The 11,375-nt window shown below is 40.9% G+C and overlaps 1 long non-coding RNA gene across 1 annotated transcript in view; it reads left to right on the forward strand.

Annotated features, from left to right (window-relative positions):
- The window catches only part of LOC109302441, a 14,742-nt gene extending 10,289 nt beyond the window's left edge, over positions 1–4,453 (forward strand). Inside the window, exon 3 of the long non-coding RNA XR_002098774.1 lies at positions 4,339–4,453. This is a non-coding gene — a long non-coding RNA (uncharacterized LOC109302441). The remainder of the gene's footprint in view (positions 1–4,338) is intronic.
- Positions 4,454–11,375: the final 6,922 nt, after the last annotated feature.

Consider the following 11,375-nt stretch of genomic DNA (forward strand, 5'->3'; position numbering starts at 1 on the left):
TAAGAACAGATGACATGGACTGAAAAGAGCAAGTCAACCAATCTTATTTCTATGTCAAAACAATGGGTTTTGGGGACTTGTGGGAGGGTAGTGGGAAAGAGGAAGAGGAGAGAAGGGCATTAGATTTGGTATTACCTTGACTACAGCAAAGTTTTTTGACAATGTATCCCATGATCTTCTCATAAATAAGCTACACATAGAGTGTAGATAAAACTACAGGGTTTATATTTGAGTACGATGCATATTAATAAGTTATCAATGGCTCTGTCTAACTAGGAGGAGGTAACCAGATAGGGCTTCCTAGAGGTATGTCCTGGATTCTATGCAGTTCAATATTTTTATTGATGGCTTGTAGGCTGGAACTGAGTGTACACATATACAGATAGCCCTAAACTGTATTGGTAGCTGGCACTTTGAAGGATTGGATTAGGATTCAAAATGACCTTGATAAAAATGGAGAAATGGTATGACATAAATAATATAAAATTTAGAAAGGAAAAGTACAAAATCCTACACTTGGGATTGAACACTAAAATAGACAAATGCAAATTGAGGAACAACAGACCAGGCTGTAGTTCCTTGGAAGAGGACCTAAAGGTTACAGCACACCACAAGATTAAGGAGTTGTAACATTGTTGACAAAATGTATTGCGGGATATATTAACAGAAGTACTGAATGAAAATCACAGGAAAGGATTCTTCAACTCTCTTAAAGGACTAGCAAAGCCTCATTGGGACAGCCACCAGAGCCCAACCCAGGGGCAGGGAACAATCTCCTGGCTCCATGCTTCCTGTCAGCCCCTGGGCTAGCACCCAGGAGGAGCCTGGAGCTCCCCCTGGCTGCTGCTGCAGGGGGGCAGAGCACAGTGGGAACAGCCCTCTGGGCTACTCCCATTGGGAATAAATCTGCTCCCAAATGCTTACACGTATAGATGTGTGCCCAGGGTGGGTTTACTCTGCAGCAAATTACTGCAGAATAAATGTATCCCGCAGCATTTGCACCTGTAAACATGCCCACAGGAGATTAGGAAGGACTTCCTAAGTTTTTAAACAAATCACTTATAGACACTGGAGTATCTATCCTTGGACATTTTGAAATGGTGTGAGAGGCAGACAATTTTTATTCTGTGAATAAGTCTGATTATATGAAGTAACATAGGGTAACTCAATTCATTCCTGTCACCTTGGAACCAGGCTAAAATCTGACACAGGTAAAGCTGAACCCCAATCTCAGGAAGGGTCTGTTTACCTCGTGCTAGCATACAAAGGTAACTTTAGCAACCGCCACTATACAGTTTGTGAACAAACATTGATAACTATTTCCTGCCATTGAACACAAAATCATACTATAGAAGTGACATTAAAGGAGCTGTTGTCTTCTATAATATTGTCTTCTAGTCAAAGCTAGAGGTAGAATACCAGATTAAGAGAGAAATGATCTGATCTGGTAACATAATTCCTGTTTAGCTTGCACATGTAAACAGGAATCAAACAATTTGCATAGCATATACTTGATATGAAGTATAAAGAACCGGCATCCAATCACAGGGTATTTTCTACTAAACCATGCAGACAAACCCAAGAGAAATTTCTCTGTAAGTACAGCAGTGTTGAAGTGATGTGTTGCTGTGATGGTCAAGGAGATATAAAGGAGGCAAGCCTTCTTGTGAGTGATATCTTTTATTGGACCAACAGTATAGTTGGTATACAAATATGCAAGCTTTTGAATTTCACAGTACTCTCCTTCAAGCCTCAGGAAGGAAGGCCTCAGGTCATATAGCTGGTCCTACAAAAGCTATCACCCTCAAGAATTCTTGCCTCTCCATAAGTATAGTGTCACTGCATACTACAGACAAGTCACAGGAAGAGCAATGGGATTAGCTTTCCCTCTAGAGTTCATTAGTTTAACCATAGATCAAGTCCCTTATGGATGTGAGATAAGTATTCATGCACTACCCTTACTGCCCCTCAGCAAATTTACACTATAATGTGAGCATTTTTGTGTAGTTACTAATCCATTTGGGATTGCCTCTCTGTTGTTTTAGTTTGCCTGAATACTGTGTTCCCACGGTAAACTGGATTAGTAGAAAAATCCTTTTTTGCAAAGAATTAAATGATTCAATTCTTTATCCCTCAAGAACAGAAAAAGAGACACAGACAAAACTGGATTATGTTCTAATGGGGATTTTAAACATTCAGTACAAGAGTATGCATTAATTTTGTATTCAATATTACACCACTGCTTTTCCAGGAAAAAATCATGGGTGTGTTACAATAGCGAGGCACTTTAATCTCAGAAGAACAACCAACAGGGACTTGATCCAATATCCAGTAAGTCAATGGAAAGATTCCCACTGACTTCAGTAGGCCTTGAGTTAGGCTCCAACCATGCTTTAATTTTTGGTAGCTATTCCAGGTTCAAAATAGCTAGCAGTTGCTAAACTGCATCCCCAATCTGCATGAAGCTGGTTCCCACATCCCCACTCCCTTTTTTACTAAAATAAAAAAACAGTATCTGTTCTTAACACACAGTTCCTCATGTCAACTTTTATAGAATTCTAGCTCCTCTTTGAAGTTATGTTTTCATGCAATGTGTTTGGATAGTTCAGTGGGGACTAATAAGTCTTATAAAGGAGAGTGATTTATTTATTTCCAAAATGGCATTTCTTGAAAATAGCAGAAGCATTCCACAGAGAACAGGAGCACTGGGTAGGCACACAGCAAGTATGTGCAACTGTTTCTGTCTCCTACTAGCACGATCTGCTAGCCAAAGGAAGTAGTGCACTTCTGATATAGTCCATATAAACCATAACTTCGTGATCTTACACTCTGACTTGCTCATTTCTATGTTGATTGCATGTCTGTTCCTTGATTTATTTCCCTTTTACCACTCTCCTAGTTTGTGGCTCACCACTGGTTGATCAATACAACTCTCTACTAACAAGACAACCACAGCTACCATCACATGATGTCCTAGAAGCAAGGTTAGAAACAGGTTTCATAAAAGTCATTCTTAATCTAATACTCCTCACTCCCTCCCATTCTTTCTCTTTTCTTGTAAGATCCAAGTCTACCAGCTGGCAAGGGTGGTTTGCTATATATCTAATATACACAGAGGGTATGTCTACATGTTCATTAATGAACATTTAATTTAGTACTTGTATAATCAAGTACTAATTAAATGCACCGTAACTAGAGTTACTGTGTAGTAGCACCAGCAAACAACTTTTAAGTGACACTACTGCACAGTAACCTAATAATACTACGCACTAGTGTATTTGCACTGTCTGTGCTGTGATGCACTACTCAGCAATATTATTAGGCTATTGCACAGTTAGTGTCTTGTGTAGATGCACCCAGAATGTATGTAATAAGCTGCACACAATAAAAAAATCATACTTTTTCAGTGCCTGGAACATTATCAGTAGCAAGACATTGATATAAAGGAAGAAGATATCTTTTAAACTAAAAGGAAAAGCCAAATTAAAAAAACAGGGGAAAGTACTGACTGAGTCCATTAAGGGGCTTCAGCACTGTCATTACGCATTTCATATAGTTTTAGGACCCAGGAGCCATGACAGGAATCCATATCCATAAGTTAGGTTCCTAAGTCCCCTCTATGTGGAGAGAACTGTGTACGTAGGAATGGGATTCATGCTCAGTATTTTGTGCAAAGATACACATCAGCTAGCCAACAGGAAATGTTGAAGAGAGAGCTGTGGCTGAACTGCTACCTCTCTTTAGAGTTTAGAAGCCTCTCTCAGACTGCAATTCTTACCCCCAGACACCATTCTGAACTCACGCATTTAAGTCATCCTCTTTGGAAATGGTCACTTCTTTCACTTTTCAAGATACAGTTTGTAATACCTATTCTTATACAATTAGCTTTGCCAGTTGATCATTCACCCCAGAAGTGAGAAGCCCAAGTTCAATGCAGCTTTCTACCTGAGGGCATTCAAAGTTCCACCTCCCAGGAGTGTGTCTTAACCACTAAGTTGTAGGGTTGGTAGAAGGGAAGAAGTATCCTCCAGCTTTCCTGCTGAAGCTGTACTTCCAGGCAGCAAAGAATCCAAGACTCTGTGGGGAAAAAGGGAGAGAACAGACAATATACATACAAGTGAGCTATCTAGTCCAGTAATTGGGGCATTCATCTTAAAGTTGAGGATGGAATCTGGGTTCTGAACCCCCAGTATAGGGGTTCCTCATACTGTTTTTATATTGTATCCAATGGGTGTATCTACATGTGTATTTGACCCAGGAGCAGTTTACTTGTGAGTAAACTACTCACGAGTAAACATTCTCAGGCAGATGCCTACACATTCAGGGACTCAGAAGCAGATTTGGTGCTCATAGCAGTCATCTGCTCCCACCCTTGCTGGCCCTGCACTGAGCCCCTGTAGCAGTCAGGGGGAGCTCTAGGCTCCTGCTGGGTGCTAGCCCAGGGACTGGCAGGGAGCACTGGGGCTAGAAGACAGTTGTCTACTAGCGAGGACATTGCTCCCTGCCCCCAGGAGCTGCCTGCTGCCAGGGTGGTCTCCACCACCAATATCGGGGGCTGGGAACTGCTCCCCGATTGCAATCTTGGAGCGGGGGGCTCGGAACTCCCTGCTGCTGGGGCAGGGGGACATAGTCCCCACCTGGGCTCCAGTAACAGAGCCCGCCCCAGCAGCAGGCAGCTCCTCAGGGCAGGAAGCAATCAGCCACCCCCTGCTGCTGCTTGACCAGGAGCACATTTGCTCCCAGTCAGGTGCCTACACAAGCACTACTGCACAGTAACTAATTGCAAGTAAATTTGCTACTTGCATTTGCAAGTAGCAAACCTACTTTTGATCAGAGCAGTTTACTGCACAGTAAGTATGTGCACATGTAGATGTGCATGCTTACTGTGCAGTAAACTGCTCTATTGCATGGTAAAGTTTCTTGTGTACATGCACCCAATGACCGTTGAAAACAGCATGCATATACATCAGTATCAAAACCTATGTAATCTCCCTCCCAGATAAGTGCCCTAATCACTAAGCTAGTCATGCTGACTTTTGCATTCTTGCTTTCTCTTTTTCTTCCCACCAAAAATGCTTGAAGACAAAAAATGATTTGAGTACAGGAAGGTGGTAGAACTTCTACAATTGGGAACAAGAATTCATAACAATTGCCTGTAGAACTTTGCATTGAGATCTACATTTAATAGCACTATAGTAGTCATTAATAGGATTTGGGATCCTAGATATGGTAGGCATACCTTAGGGCACATGTCAGAGAAGTCCTGCTTGGAAGAGCCCTGGACTGGATTGATATTCAGAGAGCAGTCTGAAAGAAGCTCTCTACCCAGTGCAGAGAGCAGCCTCAGTATGTCAAGCCATGGTGATATTATTTACCCAGTACAGTATGCTTGGATTAACTGAAAGAAAATGCTGAATTTGAGATGTCCCAAATCACTGGGAGTAAAATAAATGTAAATCCTTTTTTTTTTTTTTTTACAATTATGTTTGGCCAATGGGCTTTTAGAAAAGAAATGTTTAAATTATTCATGAATATGAAGCATATTGAAATCCTTAGTATTAATGGGCTATGTACATATGAAATGCTAAGTGATATCTATAAGTTACCATTTTAAATAATTTGTAGTTGCCCTGAAAGAATAAGTTTTGTAAACTGATGATTAGTAAAGTCATTTTCAAGCACCTACTAATTGTAGGTAACTAATTAATCACTTTGCTTCAGGTGTCAATTGCCTTTTTCTCATAAATGAGCACCTTCCTCTACTGTAGGGCTATTTGTGGTGCCAGGCACTCTTCATCAGTAAAACAGTCAGAATTTGCCCTTAAACTAAATAATTAGGGGAACATTTTTCAAAGGCAAAAATGCAAGTTAGGTACCTAACTGTCCCTTTTCCCTTTAAAAAGCTTCAACAAGAAAAGCATTTTTTTATGAAAGCCAAATAAAGGGCTTAAAGTAATTAGTTTCAGAGACGGGTTAGACATGTCACTGATGAACAATTAGATGTCCCCAGAAAGCAAGTTTTAAAAAGTAATTAGTTTTATTCAGGACAGCCAATCAAGTACATGGGAATGTGTCCTTATAACATAGAAGGTTAAAAAGAAATAAGAAATCTGGTTTATTAAATTTGAAATTTAAGGGGCTGTTCACAGAATTACTAGCTGTCTAAAAACCAATAACACGTGGCTTCTACATCGTGTGCATATGAACATGCACATCACAATACCAAAATCTTTGCTTTTATAGGTTTTTATAGAAATCAGAAGGGCCAGAAACTTTCATCAGAAGTTTCAGAAAGAAGGGTTGGAAAAAACAAAATTGTATGTAGTCAAACTGGTTCCCTTAACTGTCACTTATTCTCCTCAAATAGTCTCTATTGCCCTGCCTCCCCATCTTCTGTCTACTTGTTCTAATTGACTAGCCACCCTGGGGCTGAATTTTGTATTGCAGGTATGAAAGGGCCCTGAAAGGGTCTAACATCACAGTCCTTCTGTTGCCCACAGCCCTTTATCTGGTGAATTTAGCAGCTTACCTTCTTCAGCATAATAGGACGTTTAAACTCACACTCCAAACTCCAGGGCTAGGGACAGAAGTTACACAAGAACCGATGTAAGTGATCAGAAACTGGTTTAAACCTGTAACATAACAGAAGCTTAGTGCACATAAACCAGTTTTAAAATGGCTGAAACTGATTTAAGATAAACCTGGTTGAATATAGTATCAGACTTAATTTGGGTCAAACCAGTTTATGAAACTTCTGGCCCAGCCCCCTTCCTGATTCAAGTTAAATCACGGTCACCCAGCATGCTTTGCAGCTCTGGGCTCTGCTGTCTGCTCCAGCAGAACAGGGCTGGCTCTTCCCTGTTGCTCTCTAGCTGGGGCAGTGAGGGCTGGCTGACAAGGGGGTGGAGGGGCAAGCCTGGCTGGAGATGCAGTCCAGTCTGTGGGGGGGACTGGGGCAAAATCCTGCTGGAGTCTGAGGCCATCCCTTCCCCCACTCAAATGTACTGCTGGATGCAATTTTGGACTACAAAGCCCAGAAGCACCTGGAAGCAGGAAGAGGAAGTGATCAGCAACCCTTCAGAGTTCTGCTCCTGTAACTCTGGACTGCAAATCCCAGAGACCTTGAGGGCAGTAGGAAGAAGTGAACATACAGCCCATGCAGGCTACATGCTGAGAGCCTAGCAGCCCCCAGCTTCTGGCCTGAGCCACTGCTGGCATGTGCCTGTATTTCCTGTATCAAAGGTAAATGTCTGTCCAGTTATTTCTCTGTTCAATTTCTGCAGCTTAGACTAACCTGCAAAGACTGAATGGATTCAGCCTCAGGGTTTTTGATTGTCTGTACTTAGCCCAGAATTCCAGCCTTAAGCCTCTCAGTAGCCTGAGAAGAATTATCCCTTAACTATGCAGGCAGAACTATCCTTTAACTTTCAGGGCCATTACACACTATTCTGCAGAGAAGATGCAGGAATGCAGCCCAGAAGTAAAGAACCATTTTTTTTCCTTTCCTTCCCCGTCTTCCATGCCTGTGCCTCTACCTTCCGAGGTTGATCATCTTTTCTCTTCTTTATAATACTTTCAATCATTTTTCTTGAATGGACATTATCTCTGCCATCTTTCCAAGACAGCCCCTCCACCTGCCAGCCACATTTTGCTGGGCTGCAGTCTTTTATAGCAGCTGTTTCTAGATGGCTTGATTCTTTATAGCTATGGGAGAGAATGAGACCTTTTGTTAACTTCTTCTAGGTTCCTACTGGGTGGGATCTGAACATTCCATCAGAAAGAATTAAAAATTGCTCTGGTTTTTAATCCATGGCTTCCAACTACCATTTTACTTGGTTTAGCATAATATTCACTAGAACATACACAAAGCCCTGCAGAGGCCCTCAGAACACTACCCAATTTGAAAAATACAACCTTGAAAACTGTATTTCTTCCCCTTCCCTCCCCAGCATTGTCTCTCCCTCTCTGCCATAAAGCAAAACATGGGCCAGTGAATCTGGAATCATGACGTTGAAGGGATCCTATGGGGGACCTAGAAGAGGGCCAGCTGGTCCTTAAAGTGTTATCACGGGTGTGTGGGAATGGGGGAGGTACAAGGTTGTTTTTTTTTATGTCATTTTATTTAATTGTTCTTCTTTGGTTGTTTGCTTTCATGTCTAGCCTCGTGCAGTTTTGTGGTTTTAACTGGTTGCTTTAACTAGTTAGTTTTAAATATATATATTTTTTACTTTATTATAAAAAAGCTCAAAAAAGTAAGAAGCCCCTCCCCCACTTTTTCCTTCCTCCTCCACTTGTCCTGAATCATACTTCAGTACTGAATCATACTTCAGTACCTTCTCATTGGCGCATTATCCTCACTGGTTGCCCTTCTCTACATCACACATCTGGTTTTCAGCACTATAGCTTCCTGTGTTCCTAAACCAAATGCCTTCCATCCTGAACAGCATAAGATTGTCAATGGAAACAATTATAATATTCTTTTCAGTTTTATCATCTTCTTGATCTAATGGTAGATGGTGATAATCAGCTCTAAAGATGTTTGGGGGCCTGTTCTTGCAAAGTCTTACTTTTATGAAATCTTGATTTCAGTGACTGCTTAAGTGACTTATGGAAATTTGAGCAAATAAAGGAATTATAAGGTTAAGCCAACAGCGTGTTTTATAAAATCTATAAAATGTCTTTTTTTTTTATACACAGTTGATTCAGCTTTATATTATTTCTCCACATTGAAATAATGAGATACATAAGTTTGGGAAGACTAAAGTATCAGGGATTAATAAATAGATTTATCACATCTATAATACATACACAAGTTTTGGATGGTCTAAAAATTAAGCCTAAGACTCAAATGTTCACAATGAGAGACTTTCTCTTACTTTAAAAAGTCGTCTTAATTTTATAATGCTCCATTACATAATAAATAATGTAGCTGTCATACTAACAGTAAGAGATAAAAATGTTGGGCTTACTGTTCAAAACATTAGCTGTATCTTAACTCTTAGGAGCTAAATCAACATTAAATGTAAATATTTCTTGAATTGCTCACCCTTTGCATTCACCACTGCAGTATTTGTAGACTAAAAATAACGAATCCCTGTCAAACACAAGACCATATACAGTTACGCTGCCTTAATCTTACTGCCTTTGTTTAATATTTTGTGTAATATGTTATAGGTCAACTATGCTAATTATGAAGTGGAATCATCTCTTTATTTGGTAAATTCACTCCAGTCTTAGTAATTTTCCAAATATGTATGCATATGAGTAAAAGACATGTTGCCCCATGATTGGCTACTTTAGTCTCTTCCACCATTTTCAAAACAGGTGAAAGGCTGAGCTATTTTAGGTGGAACTGGTAGCACTATTTGCTATTAAGGTTGGCATTTCCCATTATATGACCTCATTTTAGTGGCTTATAAATTACCAAACTTTAAACTGGGATTGAACTGAAATTTTCCATATGAGAGTCTGCCTCAGGCAGAACTGCTATGGAAAGTTTCAGTCAAAAAGATCAACCTGCTTCTGAGAACAAGGCTGATCAACAAAAGGTTGTTTTACCTATATTAAGATATTGGCAACCTGTTCAATAGTGTAACTCCTGTAGAAGGGAAGAGGAAAAGGGAGAGACACTTGGTATGCTTATGATACTGTGTATACTCATGACTGTGTTTGCTCAAGCCACAGGGTCAGATTTATGAGCAGGGCCAGATTCATGTTGGTAGTATGGGGGAAGGTATATGACACCAGGGTTCTGAAGAGATTTGATATGCACTGGCTTAACAACTCAACACTTAATTTCCTTCTAATTTTGTTATCAAAGTAATATTGCTTCCCACTGGTACTCTGGGGGTGTCTGCCTTCCTGCTGCAGCCCTGGATCAGGAAACCATACCTCGAATTCACAGGACCTGGGAAAATGAAAATTCAGTTACATGCATACTAGTTGCAAGAGGTTGGAGGACTGCTCACGTGGCAGGCTGAAGGCAAGAGAAACCACATTCAAAAGTGCTTAGATGCCAATGTGTTCAGTACTGTCCATAGACAATTGTGGCCTTCAGCACTTTTCACCAGATTCACAAAGGTAAAGGGGAGTATTTTCTAATAGAATAAACCCTGGATTGTTTTACAAACTTGATACAGAAGTTAGGGTAGTCAGTAAGGTGCAAATCTATCCAGTCAGACTTGAAACTGCCAACCTGACACTGCAGCTGTTCAAGCTAGTTAAGCAGGACAGGGATATAAAGAATACCCTCCATTCTCACATCACCATCAAAGGCTGAAGCTAATGAGTAATGTTCAGTATGATACATGGTGCTTAATTAGCTATATTTGTATGGTGTAGGATGACTTTAAGTCTGCCTTCATTCTTTTATTTACACGGGATTTCAAATCTCTAGTAGCTGTGCACTCCTATTTTGTTTTTAAATGTGTAAGAGGAGTTTGTTGTAATTAGCTTCAGATTAAACTTTGTGATACAAATAGAAACTTCTTTTGCCATATGAACAAGAATTTTGCACATTTCTGGGTTCTCAGGGATTTTGATACTGTGTAGCTTTTACTTTTTGTACAATGTCAGGTTCTCCATTCCTTTGGCAATGCCTTTGCCAGGATCCTTTGTATAGAACCCCCCCCCCAAATGTTTATTAAGCAAAAAATTGTAACACCAGACAAATCTAGAATATCACAATTGGATCAGCTTCCTGTTTACATTTGGAAAGTTAATAACGTTTAATAACTATTACAAGGGTGGGTATGCATGTTAGTGTGATCACTATCTGTGTGTTAAGCATTGCAAATCAGTAGTGTAAAGCTAAGCTGACTGGACTGAAACCAGCAAAAGAATATCCAAACCAGCAAGGAGCCTACATCAGGGGCTGTCAACCAGGCGTAAGCATACCCCTGCAGGTACTTGGGAAGGTAGAGAAATGGCAGAGCAGGGCACAGAGTATCCCCATGTGCCCTGCCAGTGTGGCTGGGGCTGGTCTCCATGGCAACCCCAGCCTAGAGCTTTCACAGCACAGCTGGGCTGGGCTCTCCATGGAGACCAGCCCCAGCCCTGAGCAGGGGCAGCTGGGAAATGGAGTCCACTGCTGACTAGATCTGGCCCATGGGCTGAACTTCCCCCACCCCTGGTATAGTACCTCTCCTGCTTCCCTTCCCTCCCTTCTAACTTCTTCAACACATCTGGGGAATTGCTGCATGAGGGTGGTGGGTGCAGGTGGAACTACATTGCACTGCATTACAGAAAGAAAGCTACTACCCCATCATCTACCTTATTTGCAATTACATCAGTGGAGCAGCAATCAGTCAGATTGCAGCTTGAATGTGGAGCGAGCAGCAATTCAATTCCTGCAAGACTGCTTAGCAGAAATCTCA

Source organism: Gavialis gangeticus, unplaced genomic scaffold (assembly GCF_001723915.1).
Source record: "Gavialis gangeticus isolate Ggan-Ray unplaced genomic scaffold, GavGan_comp1, whole genome shotgun sequence".
NCBI classification, from domain to species: domain Eukaryota; kingdom Metazoa; phylum Chordata; order Crocodylia; family Gavialidae; genus Gavialis; species Gavialis gangeticus.